General features: G+C 36.0%; 1 protein-coding gene across 7 annotated transcripts in view; it reads left to right on the top strand.

The window, feature by feature from the left end:
• Window positions 1-18,220, top strand: part of LOC116167803 (transcription factor Sox-13-like) — a 275,850-nt gene that overhangs the window by 159,648 nt on the left and 97,982 nt on the right. Inside the window, exon 1 of one of the 7 annotated variants that reach the window (XM_031483339.1) lies at window positions 17,737-18,053. The exons of the other annotated variants lie outside the window; for them this stretch is intronic. The gene's annotated coding sequence lies outside the window, so the exon portion shown is untranslated. Of the gene's footprint in view, window positions 1-17,736; window positions 18,054-18,220 lie in introns of those variants that run through there. 7 annotated transcript variants of the gene reach the window in all.

Genomic DNA, 18,220 nt, shown 5'->3' with positions numbered 1-18,220 from the left:
AATTTTTTTGCGAGCGAATGTTATGCAATACCGTTACACTTTTTTAAAGTTCCCGCGTACGATTACATCGGCTACTGAATTTTGATTATCCTAAATTAGCGGATTGTTTTGTAGTTTCGAACGTCTAAATTTAACCGATCACTGTTATTACACGCAGTCAAATTATCGACTTCCAAATTTAAATTCTTTCCCATTCGGCCTTAGATGCGGCATTTTTTAAATTCTAATCTAAATCGCACGATTGTTTCTATAGGCGATCATTTTTTTTAGAATCTAATGCCCAAACGCCACTTTATTTGTGGTCGTTATTATTTATGCATAGCATTTGCCACACACCTGAACCAAGTAACGCTTTAGGCTAAATATTATGTCAGAATGAGGAGCAGTTTGCGTGATAAACGAATGTAGAGGATCTTTAGAGGAGTTACCTCTTAAATGAGTCTATTTAGATAAATGGCTCAAGATTTTTTGTAAATTTTGCGCTAACCTTACAATTTCATTCACAGACGCCCTGCTTGAATTAATAACTGACAATTGTATGGCAAATAAAAAACGCGAATATCTGCAATGATTTGTGACAACGATTTTTCGAATTGAATTGCTTCTGGCAACAATTCTCGAAAACACAATTTTTTTGTGAAAATGAAAAATTTGAGTGTAATAAGTAGGTATAATCACATCCTATTTTCAACCTACATTATCAGTTGTAATATTGCAACATAATAAGGCGCATCCTTAGCGTATACGGCCAGAAGCATGAATTATTCTGGAATACTCACGTATTGTAGTCACTATTGTTTCATTTTGTGTTAATATTATCAATATGAATAAATTCGTTTTAAGTTCAAATTTGCTCAAGTGAATCTTTGTTAAAGCCGTTATGGGTTACTATCAAATTAACTTTAATTTTGCCTTACTCAACGTCATAACCAAGGGGTCCATATTTCTGAAATTTCTAAATATTTAAACTGAAATGACTTATCAAAATCTTAAAAAAAATATTTTGTTCCTTTTTTTTCTTAACTCCATGAATGCGACTTGATCCACGATCCAACTTTACTCGTTGGCCCGATGTGACTATGTTTGATACTGTTTTGATCCTCAAACGGCGCTTTTTCGAACCTGATTTTCTCCCCTTCTTATTTTAAAATGGAGTACCAAGTCTCCTCTCCTACTTTACTTTTAAACATTGTAAACTGTACTTGATGATAAGAAAAGATTCTTCGCTTGTGCAGATGACTTTTGAACATCCAATTAATTATACAAAATCTCCACATGTACACACTAAAGATTTGATCGTGCATAAATGAGGACGGAAATGATATCGTCCAATTAGCTGAGTTGATTATTATGTGTGAAATTAATTCGAATCAATGTCTGACACTCACTTTTGGTTATCCCGGAAGTTGGCTCATACTTCGTTATTGTAATGCTCTAATTTGTGCTATTTTTTAAATCTACGCAAACTTGAAACTAAAGATGGAATAAGTGACCATGGGACTACACTGAAAAATAAATTATTTAAGTTTACGAAATTTTGGAAATACATTATAGAGGGTGGACGTGTTGTCTGGAATACTGAATATATCTTCAAAGCATGTGTTAATTAATTTTACTAGTTTTAATTGAAAAAACGTTAATCTTTTTGCGTTGGAACATATGGTAGTTGATACGCATCAGTAGTAGAACCAACACAGCGGGATATCAGCCAAATAAATACGACATTTTTCCCCACGTTGTGCGAAACAATCATCCCCACCGTCAAAAGGGGCTTTATAAGGCAGCGCGCTTGTCCTATAATTGATTCTGCGGTGAGCTGTCCTATTGAAGCAGTAGGAGCAGGCCGAGCTGTCCTATAGTGAGGCATCAACTGCGACTACACAAGCTCCCCGTAGGGCCGTAGCGCGGTAACACCTCTACAAGACCTGGTGCTACGTACGCGAATTATGTAGATATTGGCCTGTACCAAGCATATGCAGCCCGACTTGTCAACACGTCACAGCCGTCACCACAAAAATGGCGACCCTGATAAAGAAAGAACCTTAAAAAATTAACAGATTTCGCAATCCATGCAATCATCGGAAACGATAACCGTATAACGCCATATGTAAAACACAAATAAGCCTTATTCACCCGGGATCACTTGCTCCACTCGCTCGCAAGCTCGCTTGTGTCGCAAACGTAAACTTTCTGAATGATAAGCCTTATAATAACATGCTCCCTAATCCTATTAAAGGAGATGTGCGAGAATTTTAGATTGGAATTAACAAATCAAATAGGTACCAATTGTATAGTAAGGCAATCGACGCCGCCGAGCTCCCCATAGTGATGCATATTTCGACGACCACTGACCACAATTTTAAAGTATGTGGATTCGCAGCAAACTTTTTATAAGTTTGGATATCATAAAAAGCTTTCCATTGAAATACTTCTGTAAAATTATGTCGCAAACTGTAAATTACGGTTTGAGGCGTAATCACAAATGTCGCATTTAAAATATTTAAAAATCTTGTGTTTTAAGAGATGGTATTTTGTATTTGAAATTTATCCTAATGTTTGCTGCATAATCCCATGTGCTCATCAAAAATATTATAAAGAACTTTTCCCAGTTAAATTTCATTAAAATATACATAAAATTAGCAAAATTAATTTTCTACTTGAAATTCTTTTCACATTACCGTACAATTTACGGATTTCTAAATGATAACAAAATACGAAAAATCACAATACCTGAAAAATTCCCCTAGGGCAAGGTCGATGTTCTCTGGTATGTGCAGTTTCTTTACGGGAAATGGAAAAACCCCAACACAGGTTGAAAGTTAGATGCTCAGTTCGTTTCAGATTAATAGTTTGAAACCCACGTTTCAGTAAACTCGGCATTTAATCGAGTCAAAGATATTAACGGACAAGTTCGCCCTTGCGATGTCCAGGAACTTTCATAAATATTCGCGGTGTTTCGGAGAGTTTATAGCGATTTTATTTATACAGTTATTTTATCCTTTTTAATACCGAAATTGTCTATATTAATTTGTTTATGTCGAAAACCGTGTCTTCTGTCTTCTGTTCTTAGTCACCAAAGATTTTCATTTATCATAATAAAGTATGAAATATTTCCCGACATGAAAAACGGATGCGCTGCGAAAAATTAGCGTGCACCTCCATAAATACTATTCTCGTACGCATTTTTTTTTTCAGATCTCAACTAACACAAACAGATACCACCTGAACGATGTTAATTCTCGTCACAACCTTGGCACGCCATTTTGTCAAACAATCGTTTTTTTCATTACGCTCGCCACTTAACTTTCTTCAGAATTGAGACTTCGCGTGTACGATAACTCGCTTACCCTAACTCCGTGATTCTCGCAGACGACTATCCACAAGGGCGACTGATGCTCGTCTGTCTTCCTATACCCTATACCGCCGTGTTGCCATGCTAAAACGGAACCACCGCAACTTTTACGACCAGCGTCCCATTTCACCAATCGTAAGCCGCCCTCATTCTCATCTACACACGCCTGATTATCGCCTTTAAACCGACTCGCGCCTACTGTACGTATAGGTATAACATTTTCAAAAAATTTAAACAGCCTAACGGGCTCCCGTTACAATATACTATGGGCGCAAAGGTCGGACTTGCTACAGGTGTTAAGTTGGCTGGTTGAGGTTCTACAATTACTAGAACTTCAGCTTTTAGCAAACTTCGTTATCTATCAAACATTTGTTGGCCATGAATGTAGGGGTTAGTAACAAACTCAGGCGAAGGCACCACGAGTCCATAAAAAACCAATTAGTAAATCAATCTTCAGCTTCCATTTCCTGGAATTTCTTATAAATCGGCGTGTAGGCTTCTCGACTATTACGGTTACCTCGCCTCTTAGTTTAGGTTAAAAGTTTTCAACACGACCAGCAAAAAGCCACCGTTTGCACAACCACAGAATCTTTATGGACACACCCCCAAACGTACTTAGTGGACATGTGCCCAATAATCCTTGTAGCACCAAAATAAACACAGCATGGAGATGTGGGTACCTGAGAAGTAGTTTTTTCCGCATAATTATAAACAATAAGACGTGTTTGAATGAAAACTGGAACAAAATCCAAAAATCAAAATGCAGAAACAGACAACTACGAATTTATATCTTTTTCTCCAACCACCTGAATAAGACGCTTTTTTGTTATACTTTTTGGTACCCATGTGATGGAATTTCGACAGAAATTTTCGAATGTTATAATTGCTTTCTGAGATGACACCCAGTCTGAGGACGGCCACTTTTAAGTTAGCAAGTAATCGTCATAAGGCAATCTTACAGAAAGAAGGTGGTTCTTTATTTGATCGTCGACAATACCGCTTGTCAATGCTTAATGTTTGAGGTCATTAATCACCTTGAAGCTCGCTGACATCCGCGCCGACCCAAGATAGGGCTCATCTGCCGATAATCACTTTCGTGTTATCTCCCTACGCTTCCTCAATCACCAACTCGTCGACAGAACACCTAAAAAGTGCTCCATTGGCGTAAACGGTGCTTTTTCATCGAATGGCATTAACTGTTTATACTAATGCAAAATGCACTTGAAGGCCCGTTATATTTAGAAATGTACCTGCGAAACCTGAGTGTGTCCCTGACTTGCTCGATCTATTTCTATCTAAATTGTATTAATTACCACTTGGTGATTAGTATGGTGCTACCTAGATAGATTTCTACGTCCCCGAAAATTTCGCTCATTCGTTCACAACGGGCTGATAGTAAAGCTCCCTCTTGGTATTTTTAGATGCTCCCATTCATAACGAACGAGAAACCAAGAATTTTGAGTATAATTTACATTTTCAGTGCCGAATGCTTTCATCATAAAGTGAAACTAATAAAAACCGAGTTGTATAACGTGCACGTGTTAAGAAATATCATTTCTTATACTGATCTCCATTGAAAAATACGTTGATCGCGCGTTAAATTTAGAGGGTCGCCGATCGAGCTTAATAAATCTTGTTGACCACTAGTGGCGGCGCCTCCGTGTGAATCTAAAAAGCTCGATTGACATCGATAAGTCTATTAATTCGACTTATGACGCGAGAAATTCCGTCGTCATCCTCGAGATGGAAAGAGCGCAACGGTGGTCGAACTGGCAGTAGGCCAAGTATCATGTAGCAAAAGCATCCCGATCGTCCTGCAACGGCCATTCATGCCGCCCCTCCTCCGTCGCATTATTTCAGCACACTTTGTTGACAATACGCCGGCAATAAAGAATCAAAGTTAATTAGGTCTGACTTCAAAGCTCGTTGACAATCAGTTCACCTTAAAATAGCAACGGTCCCGTTTCGGTACCCCCGCAACACTTCCGGCAGGCGAATTGCCAACACTGACAATGGAAGTCCCTACAGAAGCACAGCGGGAACCCACGTGTGCGACTTTAAAATAAGCGCGCGTGAATTAGACGAAAACAATGGGGCACTTGATCGACATGTTTAATAACAATATTGTTGGGGTTAATTTGGAAACTGTTTTATTGTTCGCTAAATATAACGCTCGGGTTTATCATCTAATGGTATCGGTTAGCGTAATGGACGTTCGCCTCGTCGTCGTGTGGCTTAAAGGTATGCTACAACTCAACGGGCCGTCCATCAATCAATGTGGAATGCAAAAACAAACCCTCGACAAATCTCAGTCTGTCTTGTACGACTAAATTGATCTCTGTTTTAACCCGAACTTTGGCGTGAACCTCTTCTGACCGCGCGCATTCTTCGCGCGACACCTGAGTTTATTTTACGAGATGACATATTCTTATTTTATATCTGTCTTATCCCGTTTTATGAGTACCCTTTTGAAACGACGCCACCACGTTATATAGTCGATAAAGGAACAAGAAGTTCGATGCATTTGTTCGAAATGGACATTCTCCAATATAAAATGTATAGAATAATTTATTTCCGCGACTTGACACAGGCGCGGAATGATATTTCGGTGAGTGGAGAACAGTAAATTAGATATTTTGGATTGTAAAATAGATCATCGCGAGCGGACTCGTCGTATATCCATGTTCTGCCGTCTAAATCCGTCTCCGAAATCTTCATTCATAATCGCTGCACCCGGAAGACACACACCTTGCCAAAGTTCATTCACAGATGCAACTGAGAATTTCTTATAAATATTTGTGGAAAACATCAGAATTGATTAAGGTTTAACGACTTAATTTCTTCCGCTTTAATAATTGGAAAATTTTATCAACATTTTGGCTTCATTCACTATTTCATTCATTAAAAGATGTTACAACATTCTCACATTTCAAAATAATTGTTTATGGTTGTTTCCTGTAATTACCATGTTTATTACCTGCGGAATGTTTGCGTTCTCAATTAGATGTAAGTAAGTGTTTGACAAATAAACACACTTTTAAGCTCTTTGAGGATTAAGTTACCATGTCCATTAACTTCTTAAGCCACGTAAGAATTAATTGTTCTACCTACATTTTGGAGCTACGGAAGAAGGTTGGACTTTTGCACAATTCGTGCTGGTTGAGGGAAAATTCGAATTCAGAGAGAAAGCAGATTGTCAAAGAATGTCAAAAATCCGACCGTTTGGACAATATCCAAGTTGATTGACGCAATTGTACTTGTTTTGGTTAAGTACATTGAAAGTCGTGTGCCAATATAATTTTAAGCATAACAAAATATACTTAGATATTTTACACAAACGGCGTTCTGCATCAACCATTTGTTAGGAAAGTTCCTATGTTTAGTTACTTACTGCGGTTTACTAAACGTAAATTGCAAAACAAACGAACTTTACTTATACGAATAGGTAGGTACTAATTATTATTTGAAGAAATTTGTCTTTAAATAAATAAGAAGTTACTTATTGATTTATAAAAAGTTTCGTAAAATGCATCCAACTCATTAATTAATAAACAACTCCAATTAACCTTTTTGCATTGAACATTCTCTCACCAATTACAGAGTGATCGCACAATGCTTTTTAGAGGGTCCCCTGCAGAAGATCTTAAGTTGTTCTATTCTACTCCGGTATTTACCTTAGGAATTAGGAAAACTGCAGGAAAACCTAATTCGAAGTAGCCGGCAGAATGCTCGAAACTGATGGTCTAAGGAAATTCCCATCTCCTATCCTGAACTAACTAAGAGAACAAAAGAGCTATTGAAACTTCATTGTCATAGTCATTGTTTATAAATTATAATTTTATTAGTGAAATTGGACACTATTGAAATTTCTACACCCGAAAAATTCCAATAATATTCAACACTCAAAATTGATTTACCCTTAAACTCAAAATCTATCACATTTATAACGAAAATTCGAGAAAAATTTGCAAAAATTTAAATCCAAAATGGCCTCTACCGTTACAAGTACCTTAGGATCTTGTGAAATAATCCAAAACACGAAAAACCTTTTATTTGTTACTGCACTCTCTTTCATAGAATTGAAGTGAATAAAACAAACCTCTAGCTTCGTTACTTGGGTTTGTAGGGAAGACTCGAAACATTTTTTCGAAATAAATGTTTCGTTTGCGAGTTACTTCCCCAACAATTTTAATTTAACAACGCGCATAGCGGAGCTATATAATAATACTATTAATAATTTATTGCAAAGATATTTACATAATTGAAAAGAAAAAAAATATGTGTGTGTATGCCAAAGGGTTGGAAGGTAGTAAAAAGAACTGATATAAATTGAATATAATATAGACATTTTTCGTTGAATTTGTATATCCATAGAATGTAGAAAATTGTGTCGAAAATGTCCTGAAACGGCATCTCTAAAGACGTAGAGTCTTCAAAGGATTTAAAATGTGCACTGTGTCATTTTGTAACACATCACCACCATGTTCTAAAACGGCATCTCTTAACTCACAAAACCTTAAAGAATTTAAAATGTGCACACTGTATTATATGGAAATGTGGGGCAATGTCAATGTACATAATATGCAGGGTGTTTAAAAAAAAGTAGGATTTTGCCAATTTGACATGTTTTCTCATTTCTACAACAAAATTGGTGCCCGATTAAAGTAGGTAGAAGCAACAGCAATCGCAAGAGGGTTAATTTAAAAATTGTGAGAGGATTTCTTCAAGTTTTTAATGCGACGAACTTGTCCTGGAAGTTCGCGCAAATCGGTGGCTTTAAAATGAAACGGTACAATTAGTGAGATTAAAAATAAAATTTAATTACATGAAAACAAATAAAACCAACCCAGAGAAAATGAGCTTCCCCAGAGCTTTTACGGATGTACAATCTAAGAGTACATTTACCGCACACGGGCATACGGCAATTTCTCTAACGGGAGCAGGCACAACCAAGTATAAATTAAAGCAAAACAACCCCCCTCCTCACTTTATAATTAAAGGCTCAAAAGTAGCAAACGCTTACTTTTAAAATTAACGGTACGGTGTAACAAATTGGGTCCTAAAATGCGAGTACAGCGAAAAATGCCATAAATCGTGCTGTTATCTTCTATAAACTTCCCAAAAGATGTGAAAATGGAATGTGAATTTTCCCAGCCGGCAGGCGTGTTCGGTTGTTTACATCCAAAAAATAAAACTTCTTTATTTAAGTGTGCAATTTGCGATAAACAAAAATCTGTAATTGGTCTTAAAATATGGTTCAATTAAGCGCGCTTCTAATGAGACCACTCACGACTGTTTGGGAAACATTTTGCTGTAATACATAATTAACTACGGTTAATTATACTCACTTAATTTGCCGGATTAAAATTTCCAAATTCGGTAGCCCAGTCATGCCCTTGTTACCTCGAATTTCGGGTCAATCGCAAAAGGTCTGTAATATTAAAATAAACTGCAGGTTCTTTCTCGTTTTAAAATAACATATGAAAACTGCAATCAGCTACTACCTAATTAACGGAGCTGAAATCTTAAAATATTAATTAATTTTTCCTTGCTTCCCCATGCCGTGGGGTGTCGGATGCCTTTTAACAAATTTGCATAGAATCTTTACAAATATCTTCGCCTCTTCCTTTTGATAATTAGCGGTTGCACTGCTAGAATAAATAAATATATCTATCGGTTCCTAAGTAACCAAGCGCCCAAATTTATTTCCCGTCTCGATACCTTGCTCTCATGTACCAGGTGGTCATCAAAGTTAGCTGGTAGATCTCACTGTGGAAAATCGGTGATACTCTGACGTAAATGATAAACAAGGCTATCCAAAAACGATGCATCCTGAATAAACCCACGCAAAGCTGTAATAAAGTAGCACAATCATACGTTTAACATTCGACCAAGCACCAGAGGATTAGCTCCGAAGGTCAACATCATGATCTACTGGTGTACCAAATATGAGCTTTATACTCAAAGTCGGTTTCAGTTATACAGGTAACCAATATTCCCAATAAAATTGTAGTATAGGTGCAGATTTCGAACATATTCAACCCAATAGGATTACGAAAGCTTCAGCTAGTTCATCTCAAATTTTAGTAGGAGTGTAGGTGTAGGGTTTCTATTTCTAAAATCAAACATAGTAGCAGCACATGGGGACTCAGATTTTCAGATGTGAGATTTTCAATGCAGAAACAGTCTAGGGCTGTAGATCTCATTAAGTTTATAAGTTCCAATTTAAAGATAGAGGTCTCAGGTTTGAAACCACCGTTTGCAGATTTTGAAAGTGAAAAATGTATGAAATTTTTAAATAAAATAAATTTTTAAATATGATGATTGATGATCGACTTGGTGATCTTATAGAAGACTCACTGCACCACTGCCATTTTACATTAACTCCCAAGCTGTATAAATGGTGGTAACCCAGTATCATGGACGGAACTCTGGAACATTACCTAGGGTAGAAACTGGATCTTTTACATTTTAGGTTATAACTCGCGTCTAAAATTAAAATTTGAAAATACGAATGTATTGTGAAAAGTTGTTCAACGATTATAAGCGAATTTTTTGTTGGTGGGTAGGTATAGATAGCGTACTTTTTAAATGCACGCTGCATTAAAGCAATCCTTCGCCAATTTCCATTTTATATACTCAAATACTCGTTAGCTAATATAGAAATAATTAAATTACAAGCATTTAGCGAGTGTGTACATAAATAAATAAATTTACTGGTTCGTATAAAGTTGAAGGGGGTTTTGAATGGGCCCAAACTTTGTTATCTCAATGTGTACCTCATAACAAAGTGGGATTTGCTGCGCTACGACCCCGTTTGAATCGTTCATATTTTATGAACATTAGGTAACTTATAATGAGGATCTGTTTGAAGCTGTTTGGTTCAAAACAAACGATGTCAAAGATGGAATAGCTTCCTAACTTGTTGGATCCTTGGAGATTCGAGACGGATGAGCAACAGTGGTAATACAGTTATACAGCGGTGCATTAAACGTTATGAAATTTACATGAAGGGTTGCTTTACCTCGAGTAGATAGAAGCGTCTTGCGGTATTAATTAATACGATATAAGTATTAGTAGATAATAATTACTGCAAATTATTATACTAAAGGATTCTGGATATCGAATATCAAATAAACACGAAAAATGCATTTATAATTTTTATTCTCGCATGGTTTGCTTAGCGACGAGCAGCACGGGGATCTTTGTATTTGCAGTTCTAAAGGGAGCTTTCATGCGCGGAGAAACTTACACAAAGTTTCAGCTTTTAGATTTTTGTTACAGAGGTTCGTAAAAAGGACATCGCTCATGTTGAAAGCTTTGTAATTTTAACTGTAAACCTCGGATTTCTCTTTATCTCATTAACGACCTACCGATGTTACTCAACTAAACCGATGTCTGATGCCTGCCGTCACAGAAAGAAATTTCCTTTGTAAATTTATAATTATGTATGTACATCGCGACAAAATGGGGTTTCCACTTTACGGTAAGTACTACAGCGTTGTACGTTTCAAATACGTCGCACAAATTCGTTTTGTCAAGAAAGATTTATTATAAAATTGGTAATTTTTATATCTATCGTGTAGGTATGTGTGCTACAGAGTGTTCAAACTAAACAGGTTTCGAAAGTTCGGACAAGATTTGTTCTGAAGGAGGGTCACTTTCCAACCTGCTGATGAGTGCGTCCCCATAATGAATTTAAATTGATTATAACGGACATACAGGGTGTATCCTATCGATGGGTAAAGCTCGCCACTACGTTTTCTGAGTAAAAAAGTCTAATAAACATGTTCCTCTAGAATCTAGATGACTCCTTTAGATAGATTTTTAAATCTGCAACATGACAGTGTATGGCTGATGCAAATTGCAAGATCAAGGCGTGATCAAAGGCATTCTGTACCTACAGATTTCTGACGTGAAAAGCTTAAGTGCATTGATGCCACATTTTAAGCGTGTAGATAGCGGTGCAACCTGAGGATTAATATCTTGTGCATTCATACACAAGGAATCCAATTTTTGTGGGTTCATAAACGGTAAAAAATACATGCAAGATAAAACGGCTTATGACATGAGCTCTTTAAACATTTTTTAATTAACTTTTAAACCTAAAATTACAATGATTTTTTTTTAAGATTCAAACCTTTCATTTTATTTTTTATTTTTTTTTTTAATTTAAAAATTTTATTTAAACGAAATATTTAAAATTGTGTAACAGAGAAGAAAACAATAATTAACTATAACAAAAAAATTTCGTCGAACTGTTTTTCAGTTGGGAGAGTGCTCAGGATACATGCACTATTTCCACGTTGGATGGCCAAGGATATCCTTTGAAATAAAAATTGCTTAGCGCGTTTGAAAAAAATGTACCTTTAGTGACAATGTTGATGCAGAATTGGGTTGGACACAATCTTACTTCAATGGAAATGAATTAGGACAATCGCAGATTGGACTCTTGCCGACGGTAACACGAAACTTCTTTGAGTTTTCAAATGATGACCCAATTTATTGGAACGCTATATTTTCTGGTGTATCCTTGTATTTTAAAAGTTACGAGCAAACCACCATTTATTAATTTTATTAATGTAACTGCTGTGGTTAACGTGTTTGACAAAAAAACTGGAAACATTTGGTTAGATTATCACAAGTAGCAGAAAACTTCACTACGTACAAAAATTTACGCAGCATTGTTTCCTTATAATAACAAAATATATTACTGCACCTACTTAAATTGTTATTGACGAAGTTTCTTATCTCCCATAAGCAAGCCTTATGCTATGTCCTTCGTGATAATCTGAATTTTTTCTATTTGTATAAAACCGACACGTTAGAATGTATTTACTTCAAACTTTTTCATTCTACCGGAACTCGCGTTGTTCTATTTTATGTTCCAATCACTAATACTAGTCGTGAAGGTTGCCTAAAGATTGAATCTGGTTCGAATTTTATTGAGAGTCCCGCACTAGTAGCAACGGCTTTTCAAAGACGAATATTTTCCAAATTTATCAGGAATGAGGCGATACTATTATATTAGCTCTACTGCTAAGACGCGCATGAATTAGCAACTTTTTCATTTTCAGACTACACATCCATTACTGTGTCAATCAAAAACCTCCAGCATCCCAAAATCTCCCCCAATACTAATTCTCACTGTATTGTATTGTACTGCTTCTTTTTAATATCACGTGTAACAATTACATAAGTCCGCCATGTTTTTTAATGGTGCCAATTGGAATCGTTATATTCCTGACTAATTTTCTCCTGATCAGCAAAGTGACTTAAGGTTGAGGTAGCAATTGTAACCCAAGAGCACCAATTAAGAAGGCGAAATACCTATGATATATCCCAGACATCTCGGCTCCATTCAAGTAGCCGACGCAAAAAAAATGCATCACATTTGCATCGCGGTTGATAAATGTATTTTTTGAATTTCCACCAAGAATATCGTTTATTTGGAAAATGCCAAATGCCAAATTTTTATATTCTGTGAACTGTCTATGGTACCTATATGCAATGCCCAAATTGTTCTACTCTTAGAAGTACCAAAATATGTAACTTCACAACGAACAAATTTCAATGCAAATTTAGAGATACCGTTGGAAACATTAGGTTTAACGTGTGATGCTTCTAGCTCCACGACTCCAACAAGAATTGCATTACATCCGTTAAATTCAACTACTCCCCAACGAAGCAGACGTGTAGAATTCCACTGACTGAGGAGGAACGAAGGTTAGTAAGTCCCGTGCTTGCTGAGACGGCTCGGTATTAAACAAGAAACGCGCATTTTGGGACTCCTCGGGGCGAAGTTCCAAAACGAAACCCATGGGGGTTATTTCAAAATAATAACTGCCTCGTCCGCCATATTGGTGCTGAGTTTCTAAAGCGAAATTTGAACAACATTTGGGAAAGAAGTACCCATTTATGTTAGTATGAGCTGTAAATGCTAATCGCTGTATAATTTTATTGATCAATATTGAATTAAATTGCCTAAATTAATTTACTATTAGTAAAAATAATGATAATAGATCTTTACTATGTTGAAGTTCAGCCTAAAGCTGTTCTTCCACCAAACTCTAAATATCGATAATCGATATTCAAGGGAGCTACGTATATTTTTTCCAAACATTATTTGCCTTTATTTTTAAGTAGCGGGGTTTTATGCAATCCTACCAGTTATTTTAATTATTTAAAGTAATAAATTATGTATTAGGCAAGAAACATTATTAAAAGTACGTGACGAAAGTGAAGAAGAATATACCTACACTGCCGCAGTAGCAATCAAAATTTTCACGATTAATAAGTGTGGGTTAAAATCAATGAAACCTTAAACAAGAAGGGAAAATCGATAAATATATGCGGATATTCTGAATAAGGCATTCATACGACAAAATATATGATAAATTAGATGTTTTGAGTAGGTACCTACAGGTAATACCTATAACTCTCGCCAGGAAAGATTGCCGGTCACAGCACACCTTGTGTCGATCTACAACCTATGTTTTTCTTAAGATCCGAGCGACTTCCGGAATAGGATCGTGCCAATATTAAACGAAAAGCCTTTTTGTTCAACATTAACACGATACTCTCCCGGAAGTCGCTCACATCTTTAGAAAAACATAGATTGTAGACCGGGATCAAGTGTTCTCTGACCGGCAATCTTTCCTGGCGAGAGGTTTAGAGCTTATTTTTTAATGAAATTTTAGGAAATTCTTTATTGTACTGTTATACAATTGCAGGACTGCGATATATAGGTAGAAGTTCAAATTTTTTGGGAAAGTAAGGGATTTATAATGCTAACTACATTCATGATGTTCAAATATTCATTTCCTAAGGCAAAGCATTTTTGTGCAAAAAAAATTACGAATTTGTACAGTTTTCTTAATCTGGAATTCGCGTTCTTTCCAAAAATCGGCGCTTTTTAAGTATATATCGAACATATTTATTACTACATATCGCACTCGTTTGCCTTTAAAATAAATATGAGCAAGGGGGTGGAATATAGTTTCTTTTGTATTTTTCCTGTATCGAATGATGTAGTCAGTAATCAGTGTAATCAGAGGGGAAAAACACAAACGTTTATTTTATTACTTTGTCTGTTCCTTGTAATACGTATAATACAAGGGGGTCCGTATCAACATTGTGACGTTACGTATTTGGGAGTTTAAAATTGGACAGTTTCCTCTATAAATTTTGTGCACTTCATAAAAAGCCGAAAGACGCAAGTGTACACGATCTTCCTATTGTAGATTTTGTGTACATAGTTAGCTAGATTACAAAATTTTTGAAATTTGTTTATATTTTAAACCTCATAGAAAGGAGACTTGGAAATACAATTACGATTTTATCATCGGCTTGTGCGATGAGTCATCAGATTTTTGTTTGTTTTATGTGGAGGGGTGTTGAATTTGTTCTTTTATTGTCATAATCTTTTATTAATTAGAAATTGATGATGGATTTCTTGAAAGATGGCGCGCGTAAGTATTTGGTTTTCGAGTCAAAATAAAGGTGGGTCATCATCAGGTCTCCTTAGTATGGTTGCAAAGCGATTAGGGGACTGACAGGGTATGCGAATAAATATTATTCCCCCTGATTCTGTAGGAAGCGAATTAGTAAATTTTTCGAATGTGATATTTTCAAAACTGACTCCTCTGTTCAAAAATGTTGGCTATTCGAAACAAAGTCCCACAAGGAGTTTCAAATGACCGTCTCGTCTATAGAATTATCTCTTCGAGTTACCTTTTCTCGGTTGCACTTGGGTTATTCTTTATATATAAAATTCTACTGTACGTGTGTTTGTAACTGAACTCCTCCTAAACGACTAGACGGATTTTTATTAAATTCTTTTTATGTGTTTATATTCACAATTTGGGTCAGATTGGATTATACGATTTTTAAAAACTTCTTTTTTTCGTTTTTCGTTGATGTCCCACTCTGCTATTTCACGCACGGATCGATACATGCGCGAAGTTTCCGTATATATCCGTCAATCTTGAGCGTACGAAGTCGCCGGGGAAAATCTAGTTACAATATAAAATCCGTCCCCGAAGATAAACACACTATGTATCGTTTGAGATCGTGATATTTAAGGTAAATATTGTTTTTCCCAAATTTTTATTTTTTGCTCTTTTGACACAGTATGACAATACTCCAATATCTTGTAAGTATAAGGTATCCTTTATATAACAATCTTAGGATGTTTTGTTAAAAATGCATGAAATTATTATACTTGTATGTTGTTCGTATACTTACTTATTTTCATTTTAGCTTGTATAATTTTTGTTATTTTGAGTGTCTAAATAGCAAACCTTTTTTTTTTAATAAATAATGAATTATCTATTGTAGGTAGTATATATAATACTACGTTATCTTATCTAATTATCTATTTCATCCAACATAAAAAGAATCAAGCACTTTATCTATAGTTTATCATAGAATGAGGAGTAAACAAATCTTATGGACAGCGGCCTGTAACGACATTATGAACTAAGTTAGAATATCGCATGCATGGGGAACATTTACGGAATCCTCCTAATAAATATTCACTGCAACTTTTTTTTTTAAATACAGTCCTGTTTTTTACTTTATATTTTGAAAGATCTCGACATTAAAAAAAATACGAGTAAGTATCAGACTATTCAGATTTGTTTAGTTAGGTATTTATTTATTTATTTTCCGTAATCCGTAGAAAGGTGTAGTAAAAAAAGATGAAATTATATATTACATCATACAAGATTTTTCACAATCTAAAACTTTTCCGTTGAACACTTTTATCTCTCCGAGTCTTTTGTGGAAAATTACTGTCATTCGATTTTCACCCCTTTTCGCCCTACCTAAAAACTGAGCCCCTCCCTTGCTCTTTTTATTTTTATTTTTTTGTATTTGTTATATATGGCATGATCATTTTAACATATCCACTTGGTAAAGCTCCATGCCATTATTCATTAACAATTTTTTTTGTAAAAAATACATTTTGCCTGTGGACTACATGGGTTCACTTATTTTCGAAAAAAGTGACTCTTTTGCAAAGTTGTCCATTTCTTGAATTAAGAAAACAGAAAAAAATAGTAGGTATATGCGCATTTTAGTCAAAATAACTAACAATAAGGTATAGGGCATTATTGAAGATGACTGAAATATGGGAGTTCAAAGTAGGTACAAGTAAATAACTGCTATGTATAACTTGAAACCCTCCATGTCTCTCATAAAATATTGAGATTGAGGACTTCGTACGAGTTACACTCAACTTAAAATTTCAACATTATATGGGCAAGATTGCCAGTTATCATTAGTTACCCTCGCATTTCGGAAATGGTAAGTATACAATCTTCATTACTTACCTACAAGTGAGGTAAAAAATAAAATGTGTGCTACTATATCCAGTGAGATCCCTACTGGCGCTTTGATAGATAGGTTGCACTATAAGGACCAGTCCTTCATACTTCAGTTAAACTTGTTCGATAGATACCTCTAGGTATGCAATCTCATGGCATTATAGTCTATAGTGAATCGCATATAGATATCCTTCTTATATGACCATTAGCGATTATACTCTCGTAATAAATTGTTCACGTAAAAATCTAAACGTCTACAAATTTAATTAAAATATTTCCCTATTACCGCGGTAGCCATTTATTGAGAATCCAAATTTTGAAATATGTTGTAAAGCCCAGCATGCTACAATGTTGAATTTATAATCGTTTGGAATTCGCTTTGAAGCTTAAGTCATTACGATGCTGCCTTTGTTAATAATATTAACGGTATCACGCCGTTACCATTAATTTATTTATAAAAAATTGCTACAAAGTTACCACATTAAATTTCGATTATTTATTTGATTTCGATTCACTCTTAAGAGTTCTCTTAACTTTGTATGGTTTGTATATAAAAATTAACATAAGTGGAGCCATTAGTACATATTTATTTGGAAATGAGCGCCATGGAGAAGATTTTGTTTATTTTTCTAGATCACTAAATTTAATGAGATAATTACCTTTATCAAAATTAGTGAGTGCGGGTTAATTTGGTAAATTGATGCGCGTGATGTAAGAAAGACAAGTGAGAATCTCGATTAGGTGCGTGCCAAAATATTTTTAATATTTACTCAAGGAGCAGTGAGGCGAGGTGATCCCACTCAATAGGGTACTTAGATCAATCACCATTGTCTTCTGAAAAAGACCCCGTGGGAGTCGCAGCGAAAGCTCCGCCTTGCAATAACAATGCGAATCCGAAATCGTTCTCTTGCGCTCTAGGAAGCTCTCTGGTAAAGGCTTCCAACAATTCGCGTTGTAGGCGGATCGAACACGTGGGTGCCCGGGAAGGATCAAAGGCGGTACCGCGTTTGTAGAGGGAGACGTTCAAATCCGGACCAAACAGACGCATCTGTGGACGCAGTGTACGCACACGCGTCGCTTCTACTCCGTTACTTGTGCCGAGTTTATTCTTTGAGATATTCTCCATTATACTTGGTGCTTTCAATTATTTGTTCGAGTTAACAGTATTGTGCAAGATCATTTGGGGACGGTTTAACAATTGGTGTGCGAGAGGTGCGCGCATAGGGGTAGTACGGGGTGCGCGTCGCGGCGCTTGTTCCGTTGTATGTGCGGACAGTCGTGGACAACATCGTGGCTACCACACATCTTCAAGAGGTCGGCTCTCAGGCGACCCTTCCGCCATGTGTTGACCTTACACTTCTCACCCAGCTGCGGTAAGTCTTTACCTACCCTCGCTTGAAACCCCTACGCGCCGTGCAGAATGGAAACCCCCTTACAAAACTATAGGGGTTAAGAAAACGCAATTTGTCATTTTCAGCCGAATTGCAAAACCTCGGCATTACAAATTCTAATTTTATATTAATATTAAGACGGCCAAGAA

This window comes from Photinus pyralis, unplaced genomic scaffold, assembly GCF_008802855.1.
Source record: "Photinus pyralis isolate 1611_PpyrPB1 unplaced genomic scaffold, Ppyr1.3 Ppyr1.4_LG4, whole genome shotgun sequence".
Taxonomy (NCBI): Eukaryota; Metazoa; Arthropoda; class Insecta; order Coleoptera; family Lampyridae; genus Photinus; species Photinus pyralis.
The sequence above is the reverse complement of the archived record's forward strand: the minus strand, read 5'-3'. Positions and strand labels throughout refer to the sequence as shown.